Below are 14,218 nucleotides of genomic sequence, written 5' to 3'. Positions count from 1 at the left end.
GTGTAGTTACAGCCACAGTGGAATTAAAGTGGGAATGCCGGCTTTTTATCAGATTTTTCAGGGCAGCATTAAGGGAGAGATGCATTGTCTTTGATATTGCCTTTCTAATGAAATATTAAACATGGAGCCAGTCTGCCCCCAGAAAACATTAATCAGATGAGGATTGACTCCTTTTCTTTTAATGCTATGTTGGTTGGTTACAATAAATATTTTATTATTATTTTCAGTAAGCTGTGGTCACACTTCAATTAGAACTGAGTTGAATGGATGAAGCAGCCAACTCCAAAGGTCTTTTGAGTGAAAGAAAGAGGAATTTTAGTACCTACTAATCGGAAAAAGTAAGGATAATATGACATCAAACACACAAGCACAAATAAAAAGCTTAAAGGTGATGGGGGGAACATGCCAAAAAAGGAAACAAAGGACAGTGTAGTTTAAATGTTTTAGAGTCCTGAGGTCTTAGAGTAGAATCACAAATGTTTAATTGTTGTTCTCTTTCTTCAGCAGCAGTGAACTGTGTAGAGTTTGAGTTCTCAGTGAATGGTTGATGTTCCAAGTTGCTTTTTCACTGGATTAGTTGAAAGGACAGAGAGGGAGAGGAGAGCTTTCAGTATCCTTGCTGTTATCAGTCCATGTTGCTTATCATCTCTTTGCTGCTTGAAATCAAGCAACTAAAATATAGTTAATTAATATATTCCAGAATAAGTCTGTTGCCCTTTTTCAAACTGAATATTCCACAGGCAATCTTTGTCCCCTTATTTATTTGGTGAAGTCCAGGTGTAAGTGTGAGTGAGACAAGCAATATGTGAATTTCTTGAGGTCTGACTTAGTTCTCAGTGCTTCTTGATTAAAATTGTAATTCCAAAGTGACCACATTTACGCATTTGTTTCTTGGGCATATCAGATAATAAGAACAGCCATTTTAAGGTCAGTTGTATCCTTTTTAAAAATCATTTTGATTTTACAAAATGTTGGATATGGAAGTCAAATGATTTAATTTCAGTGTTGATAGTCTAGTTCCACTCACTATTATAACATCATTTTGTATGATATTGCTTGAAAATGAAAAGATATCTCCTAATGTAGCACCTGCAACAGTACCATCACAAGGGAATAATCTGCTCATTTTCCCCCCTTTGCCTATAGAACAATTGGGACCATGCTCCAAAACAATACTTTTAAAGTGTTTTGGGATGTCTGAACCATACTGACCTGCGACGCAAGTGGGATTTTGTTCTTTCTCATGTTCAGTATGCCATTCAGACACTGACATGCATTTACAAAGACATAAAGCAACAAACTGAAACAGATCTGAAACAAAAAAAGGCAGAAATTGCTGGAGAAACTCAGCAGGTCTGGCAGCATTTGTGGGGAGACAGCAGAGTTAAACTTCTTGAGTCCAGTAACACTTCATCAGAACATTTTACAATTAAATCACATGCACATAATATATTTAGTTTCCAACAATACAACAAAATACCCATAACCTTTGTGCATTAAATATGGAAACACAATGTAAAGTTTCTGATTGTTTTTATGATCATCTTCATTAATTATTTTAATTAATGACAATCAAGTCAGTACTTAGTATAACAGGTTTAAGGCACCTGAATTGTTAATAGAATCAATATCAATCACTTACCTCTGCATTTCTTGTGACAGATTCATTTAACATGCTCCAATCTGTTGACATTGCAGAAGGGACAGATTGCAATATAAAGGAATTGCAAAGTAATCTCAAACTTATCCAAACCTAACTAAACAAATGCAAATTATTGATTTTCCAGGTCAATGACTGAGTGAATTAACAAGAAACAATGAGACTGCAATCCATATTGGCATAGAAATAGAGACAGACAGAAAGACAAAAAGACAGGTGATATTTCACTAAAACCTGAATACCTGGAACAGAGAAAACTGATCTCTTTATAATGGAGTTTTTAAATTAATCTTCAGATGACCTAAAAGTATCTGGAAAACATGGGTGGAGTCATTGCTGCCACACATCATCTTGGTATTAATCTAAGGTACTGATCCCATGTAGAGAAGAATACCATCAGCAGAAGGAAGGTTCAGTCTTAGATTAGATTCTCTACAGCATGGAAACAGGCCCTTCATCCCAACCGGTCCACACCGACCCTCCAAAGAGTAACCCACCCAGACCCATTTCCCTCTGACTAAAGCATCTAACACTATGGGCAATTTAGCATGGCCAATTCATCTGACCTGCACATCTTTGGACTGTGGGAGGAAACCCACGCAGACACAGAAAGAATGTGCAAATTCTACATATGTAGACAGTCACCCGAGGCTGGAATTGAACCTGGGACCCTGGTGCTATGAGGCAGCAGTGCTAACCACTGAGCCACTGTGCGTATTAGTAACCAGAATAGATCGATTACGTGTTACTGTGACAATGTCAACTTTAATAACTGTTCATGAATTGAATCAACAAACGATAAACAAAAAGAATGAGCAATAAATTTCTGGAATAAACTGTTTCTCAAGGTCAAAAAGACAAGGACACACTTATGAAAGGAATATGCAAATTAATCATCGCTGAGTAGCAGTTGAAGGAACATAAACGATCTGTTCCCTGCGAGGGAAGAGATACTGCTTGATAACCTGCTGCCTCCTGACAATTGGACAATTAACTCTACCTGCAGAATGAATGTTCTAAAGTAAAGGTGTTAATTTGAGGAAAACCTGTATTTTAAATAGATAGCAAATGGAACTAGGGGAGCTACTTCTGCTAAATAGGCAAACTACAGGCTTGAGTTCCCCAGGAAATTAATTAATGTTGGGGATGAAATAATCTATTGAATCATCAATAATGCCACATCACAATCTGGAAAGAGAGAAAAGAGAGAAGAATCAAATGCCAGAACTCTACTTTTAGCAGAATTCTGGACAACAGCTTCGTATAAGGATCAAATCTTGAACACTTCCAGGGACACACTGCTGTTGGTAGAATCCTGGCCAGATTCCATCATTAATAGATGTGAGGCTAAGTTGGGCTGTGAGGCTTAATATGCTTACTTGAGGGGTCTTACTTTGATTGCTAAATGCAATAAAGTTTAACTCATTGTTTCAGTACTTATTAAGAAATCTCATTGATAATAAGTAGGTGAATTCAAGATAACTTGTAGTGATTTACCCAAAACATTACTCAGTACTTTGTAAGATTGCATTTGTAGAGCATAATTTTCTCTTTTGAGATACAAGGCTCAATCTAAGAGTGTGTACTCTTTAATAAAATAGGAACAGTTATGCATGAATTTGAGACAATTAACCAAACTTGGACCCACCAGGAACCTGTTTACTATGTCAATTAACTCTTTAAGGTACCATTGCTTCACACCACGGCTTCAATTTAATGTCTCTTCACTAAGCACTGTACACTCTGGATTACGTGCTTAAATTACACAGACTTCTGACTTTCAGAGAGAAGTACAAAGGGAAGGTATTGAAACAGTTGTTTTGTAACTGGATTAGTATTCCAGGGATCTTGGGAATTTTCTTCTAATGTTTGAATCACACCAAGGTGGAATTTCAATTTTAATAAAATCTGGAATTAAAAGTCCAATGGTGATATGAAACCATTTTTGTAAAATGTTGTTCTGGATCTCTAATAGCCTTTAAGAAAGGAAATCTACCATTCTTGTCCAGCCTGTACATTGCTGCAAAACCACAACAATCTGGTTGTTTCTTACCTGTCCTTTGAAACAGCTTAACAAGCTATTCAGTTGTACCAAGCAGCCAAAATGACTCAAAAGAATGAAAGCAAATGGAACACCTAGCTTTGAGCTTGGCATCGGAAAGAAAATTCAGGAAAATTAGCAATGTCTACTCTGGAAAGTCCTCTTTATTATCATCATGGGGTTAAAGCCTCCAGTTTGAGCACTCTCTAGTCAACAGATTGGTGGAGCAAAATCCTAATGTAGTTATGCTCATGGAATCATATACAGGCAATGTCTAAGGCAACACCATCACAATTCTTGGTATGTCTTGCCCTATTCGGGGAATGGGCCCAGCAGGGATAGTGGCACAATGGTATACACTCAGCAAGGAGATGCTCTGGGAGTCCTCAACACTGACACTGGACCCCATGAAGTCTCAAGGCATTGATTAAAACATGGAAAGGAAAGCTCCTGTTGATTATTATGTTTCCATCCTCTTCAGCTGTTGAATTCTTACCCATGTTGAACAACCCTTGGAGGGAGCAATGAGTGTGCAGAATATACTGAGTTGGAATTTCAATTCTGACCACCAGAGTGAACTGGTTAGTACCACTAATAAACAAACTATTTGACTCTGAAAGGGCTTCTAGTTTGTGTCCGTGAGAGGTGGCGAGAAATAAAAAATATTTACCCTCATCCTTACTAATTTGCCATCACATATACATCTGTCCATAACAGTATCAGTTCAAGTGACCATCTCATAGTCTCTCATAGCCAAAGTTTTGACTTCAAATGAAAATACTTTCTATTGTGTTGTGTGGCACTATCACTGTGTGATCTTAGACAAATCCAACAACTCTACACTGACGGCTTCCATGAAGCACCGTGGGTCATTTGCAGCAACAGAATTGTATTCAAATACAATTTGCAAATACATGGCCTGGCTTATACCAAACATGACAATTACCATCAAGCCAGGAGATCAATCCATTTACAGTGAGGAGCGCAGCAGGGATGTTAGGTTCTGAACCAGACATGCCTATTAATGAGGTGCTCAAAGATGAAGATATGACACAAGGCTACTTGTGTGCCAAACAGCAAATAACAGACAGCGCTAAGGCACTCCACAACCAACAGATCAGATCTAAGCGCTGGTACATCCAGTCATGAACGATAGTGGGCAATCAAACAACTCACTGGAGGATGGGGTGCCACAAACATCCGTAACCTTGAAAGGGGGTGGGGGTGGGGGTTGACAGGGTGCGGTGGTAGGGGAACCCAGCACAGAGAGAGATAAGACTGAAGAACTTGTAACAACCTTCAGCCAGAAGTATCAAGTGAATGACCTGTCACAGCTTCAGCCAATTCTTTTCACTCCATGTTATTAAGAAACAACTGGAGGTATTGGATACCAGAAAAGTTACAGGCCCTAACAATATTCCCCACTTGCCTGGATAATAGCACCTCCAACAACTTTCAAGAAGTGTGTCACCACCCAGACCTAAGCAGGCTGTTTGATGGCTACCACACTCACAAACATTCATTCCCTCCACCACTGGTACACAATAGTGCAGAAATTTACTAAGGCTCCTTAGACAGCATCTTCCAAATGACCACTACTCACTAGAAGGACAAGGACTGAAAGTATAGGGGAACACTATCACCCGCAGTTCAGCTTTCATACCCTGAATGAATATATTTTGAAAAATTGAATTAATTTGGTATTTAAGCTGCATCAAAATATGACCAAAACTCATGTATGTCTTTCGAAATGCAACAGTAATTTAAGTGCGATTTTTGAGAAGATTTGTAGCTCAGGTTGAAGTTCAGATTGTAAGTTTGCTCGCTGAGCTGGTAGGTTTGTTCTCATGAAGGTTCAACGAAGGGTCACTGATGATGTTATCTATCATGGTGACGAAACGTCTGAGATCAAACCTACCAGCTCAGTGAGCAAACCTAAAGTGGGAGTAATTTACATTTATCAAGGGCCTTCGATGGTATCTGTCACCGTTACATTCGACTCACAAATTTCTCCAGAGCCTGACGAATCTATTGTGGGTGTGGATAGCCACCTTCTAGTCTAACTAGGGGAGTTTCTTCCAATTACCATTGTTTATTTCATCTCTGCATTACTCCGCCTACAATAAAGATTTATTTTATTACAGAGATTATGAGAAGGCTTTGGTCTAAAAATCTGACTCTTAAAGCTCCTAGGTTTTTCTCCCCACCAGTCCTCATGATATCACCACAATGGTGGTAATTATGGTACTCAGTCCGTATTAACCCTTTCAGACCTATACAAGACAAACAAATGCAACCCAAGGTGATTTGTACATTACACACACAGACATTAATTGACACTAGACCTCAGAACGAAGTATTAGAGCTGCTGTATAAAACCATAATCAAATAATTTAGTTGAAAAGATTATCTTAAAGGGTAAAAATACAGCGTGATTTGTTTAGACCATGGTAGATCTATCTCTCTCTACTCTATTTCAGTACCTCAAACCAAATTGGGGTTAAATAGTGTAAAAGCCAAAAATAGGACATTCTTCAAACATATCATCAAAAGATGTCTTCAGATAAAATAGTGAATGCAAAATCCCTTAAGAAACAATTGGATGATACAAAAGGGAGGTGTTAGAGATATTTTTGAATAGATCAATTAAGATTGATGAATGGTTTTCCCAAAACATAATTACCTTACAGCATTTGACCTACAAGCTGAAGGTTACATGAATTGGAAAAACAAGTGTGTGACTTCAATGATCAGCTCTCCTTAAATTATTGATACCTGATCAATTTTAGCTCAATGGTATTGGTCTCTAATTAGTTACAGAAGACTTGTGTTAAAATCTAACGCATTACATCAGCTGAGTTCGCTTTCAATAGACACTTCACAATGATGAATGACTTACCATTGGAGAACATTTAATCTACAGCTGATATGGACAGGTCTTCAGCTGAATAAGGAAAATAATTGGTTGTAAACTAAACAACTAATGAATCTCAAGTGTCTCAATGAGGTTCAACATCCAGAAATTTCAAAGGAAAATTCATTAAATCTAAAAATTAATGATTGTCCATTATAATATGTTCTCTAATAATTTTGAAATACTGAAAACTCCATCAGTACAGGGCATTAATCAAGTACAAATGGTTTGTATTTGTGTTGCCACATATTGTTAAAGTTATTTGGATAAAAATTGTTATTTATGATGTGATTGCATCCAGTCCCATTGGAAGTATCAGCTCACTTCTTATTTCCATTTATTTGAATGATTTCCACATATAGCCATGCACAACCCTCACTGTTGTTTGGCTACACATTCAATAGATGTTTATAATGGCATGCAAAGCCAACGTGTGTGCCAGCTGGCTTTCTGTTCCCAAAGTAGTCTATCCCTCTTCCACAGAAGTAGCATTAAGTGAAAGCAGTTTGTTACTGAGTGCTAGTGTTGTGATTGTCGAGAAAGTAAAGGGAACAGCAGGATAGAGAGGGGGATATGTGATACACAGATGTGCAGAAGATGCCTTTGCAATGGAAATCACCAGCAAGTTCAACATCACAATCCTGATGAAGAACTGAAGGCCCTAAAGAAAGCACTCTAAGGGGAAAGGGAGCAGGCAGAAAAGAAAGTGAACTCCTCAGAACCTGGCCTGAGGACCTGGCAGCAGTGTCAGAAGAGGAATAATGACCTTATGTAAGTTAGTGAATGTATCTACTGAGGACATCTCATACTCACCACACCACCAATGGCTCACATTGCTCAATAGAGCACAAGTCCCTTGTACACACAGGTAAAACAAGGACTGCAGATGCAGGAAACCAGAGTCTAGATTAGAGTGGTGCTGGAAAAGCACAGCAATGGGGGTGGGTCAGAGAGGAAGGTGGAGTGGATAGGTGGAAAGGAAGATAGGCAGGTAGGACAGATTATGAGGGCAGTGCTGTGCTGGAAGTTTGGAGCTGGGGTGAGGTGGGGGAAGGGGAAATGAGGAAACTGAAGTCCACATTGATGCGCTGGGGTTGAAGTGTTCCGAGACAGAAGATGAGGTGTTCTTCCTCCAGCTGTCAGATGGCAAGGGAGCGGCGGTGGAGGAGGCCCATGACCTGCATTTCCTCAGCAGAGTGGGAGTGGGAGTTGAAATGTTGGGCCAAAGGGCGGTGGGGTTGATTGGTGTGGGTGTCCCGGAGATGTTCCCTAAAGCGCTCTGCTAGGAGTCATCCAGTCTCTCCAATGTAGAGGAGACCGCTCGGGAGCAATGGATACAATAAATGATATTAGTGGATGTGCAGGTAAAACTTTGATGGATGTGGAAGGCTCCTTTGGGGCCTTGGATGGAGGTGTGGGAGGAGGTGTGGGCACAGGTTTTGCAATTCCTGCGGTGGCAGGGGAGGGTGCCAGGAAGGGTGGGTGGGTTGTTGGGGGGGACGTAGACATGACCAGGTAGTCATGGACAGCTGAGTCCCTGATTCCTAACCTTTAGACATGACACCTGACTTTCAATGACCTTCCCAATGAGGCCACCTCTCAATGCCTTCACAGTCCTCCAGCTATGCAACCATGGAGGCATGTCATCCAAATACGTTGCAACACAATCACTGTTACTCTGATCTCAAATGCCAACAATAAAATGTAGAAAAACCATATGAGCAGGGGACAGGGATGCCTTCATCATCTCACTGAGGTTGTTGCTGTGCATCACAGACCGTTTGCTTTACATCCTTCCCTCCTTATCTCTTCTGATTAATTGCATACAGAGACCCCAGAACTACCAGCTGTCCTATCACAGGAACTCCAGGAGGAAGAGAAAGACAGAATAATACCACATCCCTGATAAAGAAGCACAATCACTTGGTTTGCCCCTTGCAACAACCAGGCCGTGTGTAAAATTCAGAGGCTAATCTGGAGTTTAGCTCTCTCGTGGTAAGTCACTGGACACAAGTGGGGTCAGTCCAAGTATGAGGCAATGATAGCTTGTAGACTAGCTCCTAGGAGAACGGTGGAAGCTATGGTTATTCCCTTTGACCTGAATGAGACCTGCTGATAACCGTAACAAGCTTCCTTCCTTTGTGTCTACGCTGAAGGTGCAGCAGGAAAGTAGCAAAAAGAGAATGATATCGCTGGTTGAGGGGGAAAACCACAAAAAGGCAATGCAAGGCAGAGATGCAATAAGCAACTGAATAGGCTCAGAGTGATTGTGTGCAGTGACAGTGAGTGAAAAGCCTGGAGATGCAGTGTCCAGTTGGAGTCCAGTCCATGAGCTGGGTGCAGTCCCTGAGGATACAATATCCTTGCAGCATTCCAATGCTAGCTGCTGTGGCACCTTCAGGTGTAGAATTGAAGAGTAGAAGTATCCCTTAAGTGTGACATGAGGGTTCTTAGTGGTTTCTTATGCCCTAGATGCCAATATTCATGGGTATATGGTACATGTGCACCGTGCCCATAGAGTGTCCTCTGAGATTATGGTGCCCAGTGTCCGATACGGAGCTCCTTCTGAGCAAGCAGTGGGTTGAGCTCATTAGATATCCATTCTGATTTCCATGTTGAATTTTATCAGTGTCTAGCTTAAAGCATTACTCAATATTACTCTCTTCATACCCTTGAATCGTTACACAACTGATGCAGATTTTGAGCAAGTTTTCACTGGGAGGTGCCTGATGTTTATGCCTTTTCCTCCTGAAGTGACTCCCAATATCCTGTTGGCAATGGCTGTGCCCTCATGATTGCAATGTTGTGGAGAAAGCAGCAGACTACCACAGACATGGATCTCTGCTCTGGTACATACTGGAGAACTCCTGTAAGCTTTGAGAGTCCCTGGGGTCTCCATGATTCTCACTATTGGTCTACTGTCTTCACATGGTTGGGTGATAATGCAGAGTCATTAGTCACATTATAGGGTTAGGATTTGCCCCCAAGCAGATGTGATCCTCCTATTCTTGGAGGTTTATAGCTGGTGAGATAGGCAAACTTTGTCAAAATGAAAGCTCTGTGGTTGCTGTCAGTGTAACAGCCATTCCCAGGCAGATTCATAGTCAGAGAGCTGTACAGCACAGAAACAGACCCTTCAGTCCAATACATTCATCCTGACCAGATATCCTAAATTAATCTCATCCCATTTGCCAGCATTTTGCCCAAATCCCTTGAAACCCTTCCAATTCATATACCCATCCAGATGCCTTTCAAATATTGTAATCGTACCAGCCTCCACCACTTCCTCTGCCTGCTCATTCCATCCATGCATCACCCTCTCGTGAAAAGGTTGCCCCTTGTGTCACTTTTAAATCTTTCCCTTCTCACCTTTAACCTACACCCCCTAGTTTTGAACTCACCCATTCCCGGGACAAGACCTTGGCTTGTGCCCCTCATGATTTTATAAACCTCTATAAGGTCACCCCTCAACCTCCAATGATCCAGGGAAAATAGCTCCAGCCCATTCAGCCTCTCCCTATAGCCCAAACCCTCCAACCCTGGCAACATGCTCATAAATCTTTTCTGAACTCTTTCAAGTTTCACAATGTCCTTCCTATAGCAGGGAGACCAGAATTGCTGTATTCCAAAAGTGACCTAACCAATTTCCTGTACAGCTGCAACATGACCTCTCAGCTCATATACTCAATGCACTAAGGCAAGCGTAATAAATATCTTCTTCACTATCCTGTCTACCTATGACTCCCACATTCAAGGAGCTATGAACCTTGTTCGTTTAGCAGCCTCCCACCCAAGACCACATGACGTACTGTCATGATCCCTCACAAACTGCAAATTATTGGACTAGTCACCCAAGGCAGTTCCTGTTCCTTTTACTGAGGACATGAAGGGAGCTGGAGCCCCATTTGTAAACAGTCGGTGGTTCCTTGCATTGTGCAGCATTTTCTTAGGGCCAGTACCAAGTCTGTTACAGAATTCAATTGCCAAGCTATTGTTCACAACTTGGTAATTTCCTGTGCATTGACTTAATTGTTTCTTCTTCGAACAATCACACAAATTATTAGCTTGGTTGCTTTATTTAATGTTTCTTTTCACTGTCCCAGTATCCTTCGAGTTATTTGCCTTTCGCAGTCACTGTCATGCCAATCTTACTGCTCCTTTTGCTGTTCACCCAATTATAGGCCATGGACCTTGGGAGGTGGGAGACGGGTGAAAAATGTGGGTTGGGACAGGGGAAAGAAGGAGAGGGAAATTAATAAAGGAGAGAGATCAATGGGAGAGAAAGAAAAGGTGAATGAGCTTTGTTCCCACAGTGTTTAGAGCCAACTATGTAAATGCATTCAAAGAGACAATGTTCACAATTACTCAGATACTACCCATTTTACATTGTGGACCACTCCTTGTTTGAAAGCAGTAAAAACCTTCTCGAATTTCAAGCAGTGAAATACTTGAGTTGTAATCTCTCTCTATATATATTTCCTGTTTCTGATGATCTGAAATTTCATAAGAATTCAAAGAATATTGATCATCAATAAAGATCATCAATAAAGGAAGAAGGGATAAACAGTTATGCACCATGTTATGGAAAAGGTCACCACTCAGTGCTGAGGAAAGATTGACTGTCGCATTTCACAAACTTATACAAAATATTAAATACAAGTTAAAAGGAAATAAAGGGCTACAATGTTTTTTAAGATACCCCTTGGAATGGCACATATCTGGCTCTAAAATCATGGGTGGCCATATAATGTATTGAATAAAAGCAGAAGTAATTTAACCAAAAAATTAAAATTACTGAAGAAACTCAGCAGGGCTGGAAGCGTTGCTGTGGACCAGCTGACACCCCCTCAAAATATGTCAAGAAGATAGACTAGACTAACATTTTCTTAATTTAAAGGTGTTATGATGTAAGGCATAATATTCCAAATGCAATTTGTTTGGTCAAATCTATTTGACTTTAAGTAAAATACACATTATGTTTACACTACAGACTGTATTTTAAAATGCAGACAAAATAAAAATAAAAGAGAAACGTTGGCTTAACTGTAACTTCATCGAAATGTTTAGCAAAATAATATATGTATTAATTACTGCTGATTAACTGTTGCAATATGGCAACATCACATAAACACACCCGTGGGTAAGGCAAATGTAGTAAAATAGATTGCCTCACATGCAATTTGAGCAACAAGAAGAGAACCCCAACTTTTTAACTGTAACAGTGAGAGGAATAATAGCTTCCACAACCAGCTTCAAGACTCCAGCAACTGCTGAAAGCTAAAACTAAAAATCCTGGTTCTGTGAGAGGTTGACTCACCCCACCCCACCACACCCATTCAGGCTGTTTCTATTGTTCTAACTTCTAAACAAAAGGACCCAAGGCCTTACAAGCTGCTCACAGACTGCTCAACGCATCTATCTCTACCTTTCTTTGTAAAAAAAACAGTACATAAATATGCTTCTTCAAGTTGTAGTATCTCCACATCGGTGAAGAGAAAATAGAGTTAACATTTTGAGTCCAGTGTCTTTTTTGCTTTTGTTTATTTCAGATCTCCATCATCTGGAATTCTTTGATTCATTCATCTCGTTTACATTGAATGATGATTTTGTTCAGTTTCCTGAAAGAATCCAAATTTACAAATATCAACAAAACTCCCGGGGGAAGTAGCAGAGATAAAGAAACACTACCAACACTGAATAATTTGGAAGTAAAACACTATGAGGAGATATATGATATCTTTTGTTTGACATTGAGCTGCAATTTCTCCCCTGAGATGGCATTTAAAGCTCACGAATTCACCTGTCTTCACTTGGAAACTAATATTTATGGCCCAGCATTGCTTGTTGATTTATATTATTTATTACTTGAGCCAAAATCATAATAGGATTATATTAACAGTGTAAAGTTTACCCTAAATAACAGCAAAACTTTGGGTGTCTTCCAACAACTGAATGGATGGGGTACTGCAGTCATTGTTGCCTGAGTTCTCAGCTGACAGGGCGTGGATTCCCATTTAATTTACAATCTCTGTGGCTTCTGCTCACTGAAGCTCACCATTTCCAAAATATTCATCATAATACAAGGGTTACCACGATGGGCAAAGGAAACAAAGCACATTCTCCTTTCTGCTCACTGGTCTTAAAATGGCATGCATGAGAACATTCCTGAGGAGCTGTTTGCAAATAAACTTTTGTACATTGAGACATAGAGCTGTACAGCAGATCCTTCAGTCCAACTCATCCCCCATGTCTACCAGATATCCTGAATAAATCTAGTCTCATTTGCCAGCAATTGACCCATATCCCTCTAAATCTTTCTTATTCAAATACCCATCCAGCTACCTTTTAAATGTTGTAATTGTACCAGCCTCCACTACTTCCTCTGGCAGCTCATTCCAACAATGCACCACCCTCTGGATGAAAAAGTTGTCCCTTAGGTCCCTTTTAAATCTTTCACTCCTTACCGTAAACCTATGCCCTCTAATTCTAGACTCCACCACCCCAAGGAAAATACTTTGTCTAATTATCTATGCCCCTCATGAATTTATAAACCACTCAGGTCACCCCTCAGCCTCTGACACGTCAGGAAAATTAACCAGTCTATTCAGCCTCTCCTATTATAGCTGAAACCCTCCAACCTTGGCAACATCCTCCAAATCTTTTCTGAACCCATTCAAGCTTCACAACATCCTTCCTAAAGCAGGGAGACCAGAATTACATGCAATATTCCAAAAGTGGCCTAACAAATATCCTGTACAGCCACAAGATGACTTGTGGACATCATCAGAAATATACACATAGACAAGGAAGAAACTATGGTCTCATTCGATGTAACGGCACTGTTCACCTCTATCGATAAAACCCTAGCCAGAGAAACAATAGCCAACCTGCTGGACATACAGAACAGACAACAAGAAGGGGAACCTATCAACAAAGTCTGCATACTCAAACTACTGGATCTGTGCCTCACAACACACTTCACATTCAACAACCAAATATATGAACAAATCAATGGAACACCCATGGGCTCACCCATCTCTGGACTCATAGCAGAAGCTGTAATGCAAAGATTAGAACAAACAGTCTTACCGCAAATTCAACCCAAACTCTGGGACAGATATGTGGATGATACCTTTGTAATCATTAAAAACACAGAAATAGAAAACACTCACCGGATCATCAAAGACACACTGACAGGAATCCGATTCATTAGAGAGGAAGAAAAGGACCCCACGCCCCCACGCCGATCTCCGTCTCTGCCCCAACGCCCAATCCCGCCCACATGCCGACCTCCGTTCCCGCCCCCACTCCCAGCTCCAGCCCCACACCAAGTCCGAGCTCCCAACCCTGCCATATTTTCACCATCCCTCCAGAACTACCCCTCTCTGAGGATGAAAGATCAGTCCTCAGCAGAGGCCTCACCTTCATCCCCCTATGCTTCCGGATTAACGAGTTCAACATGCGGCGTGACATCGAACAATTCTTCCACCGCCTTCGCCTCCGCGCCTACTTCTTCAACCAGGATTCCCGCCCACCCTCTGACGACCCCTTCTCCCACCTCCAACACACCACATCCACCTGGACACCCTGTGCTGGCCTCTTA

This window comes from Chiloscyllium plagiosum, chromosome 30 (assembly GCF_004010195.1).
Source record: "Chiloscyllium plagiosum isolate BGI_BamShark_2017 chromosome 30, ASM401019v2, whole genome shotgun sequence".
In the NCBI taxonomy this organism is placed as follows: domain Eukaryota; kingdom Metazoa; phylum Chordata; class Chondrichthyes; order Orectolobiformes; family Hemiscylliidae; genus Chiloscyllium; species Chiloscyllium plagiosum.
Note: the sequence above shows the minus strand (reverse complement) of the source record.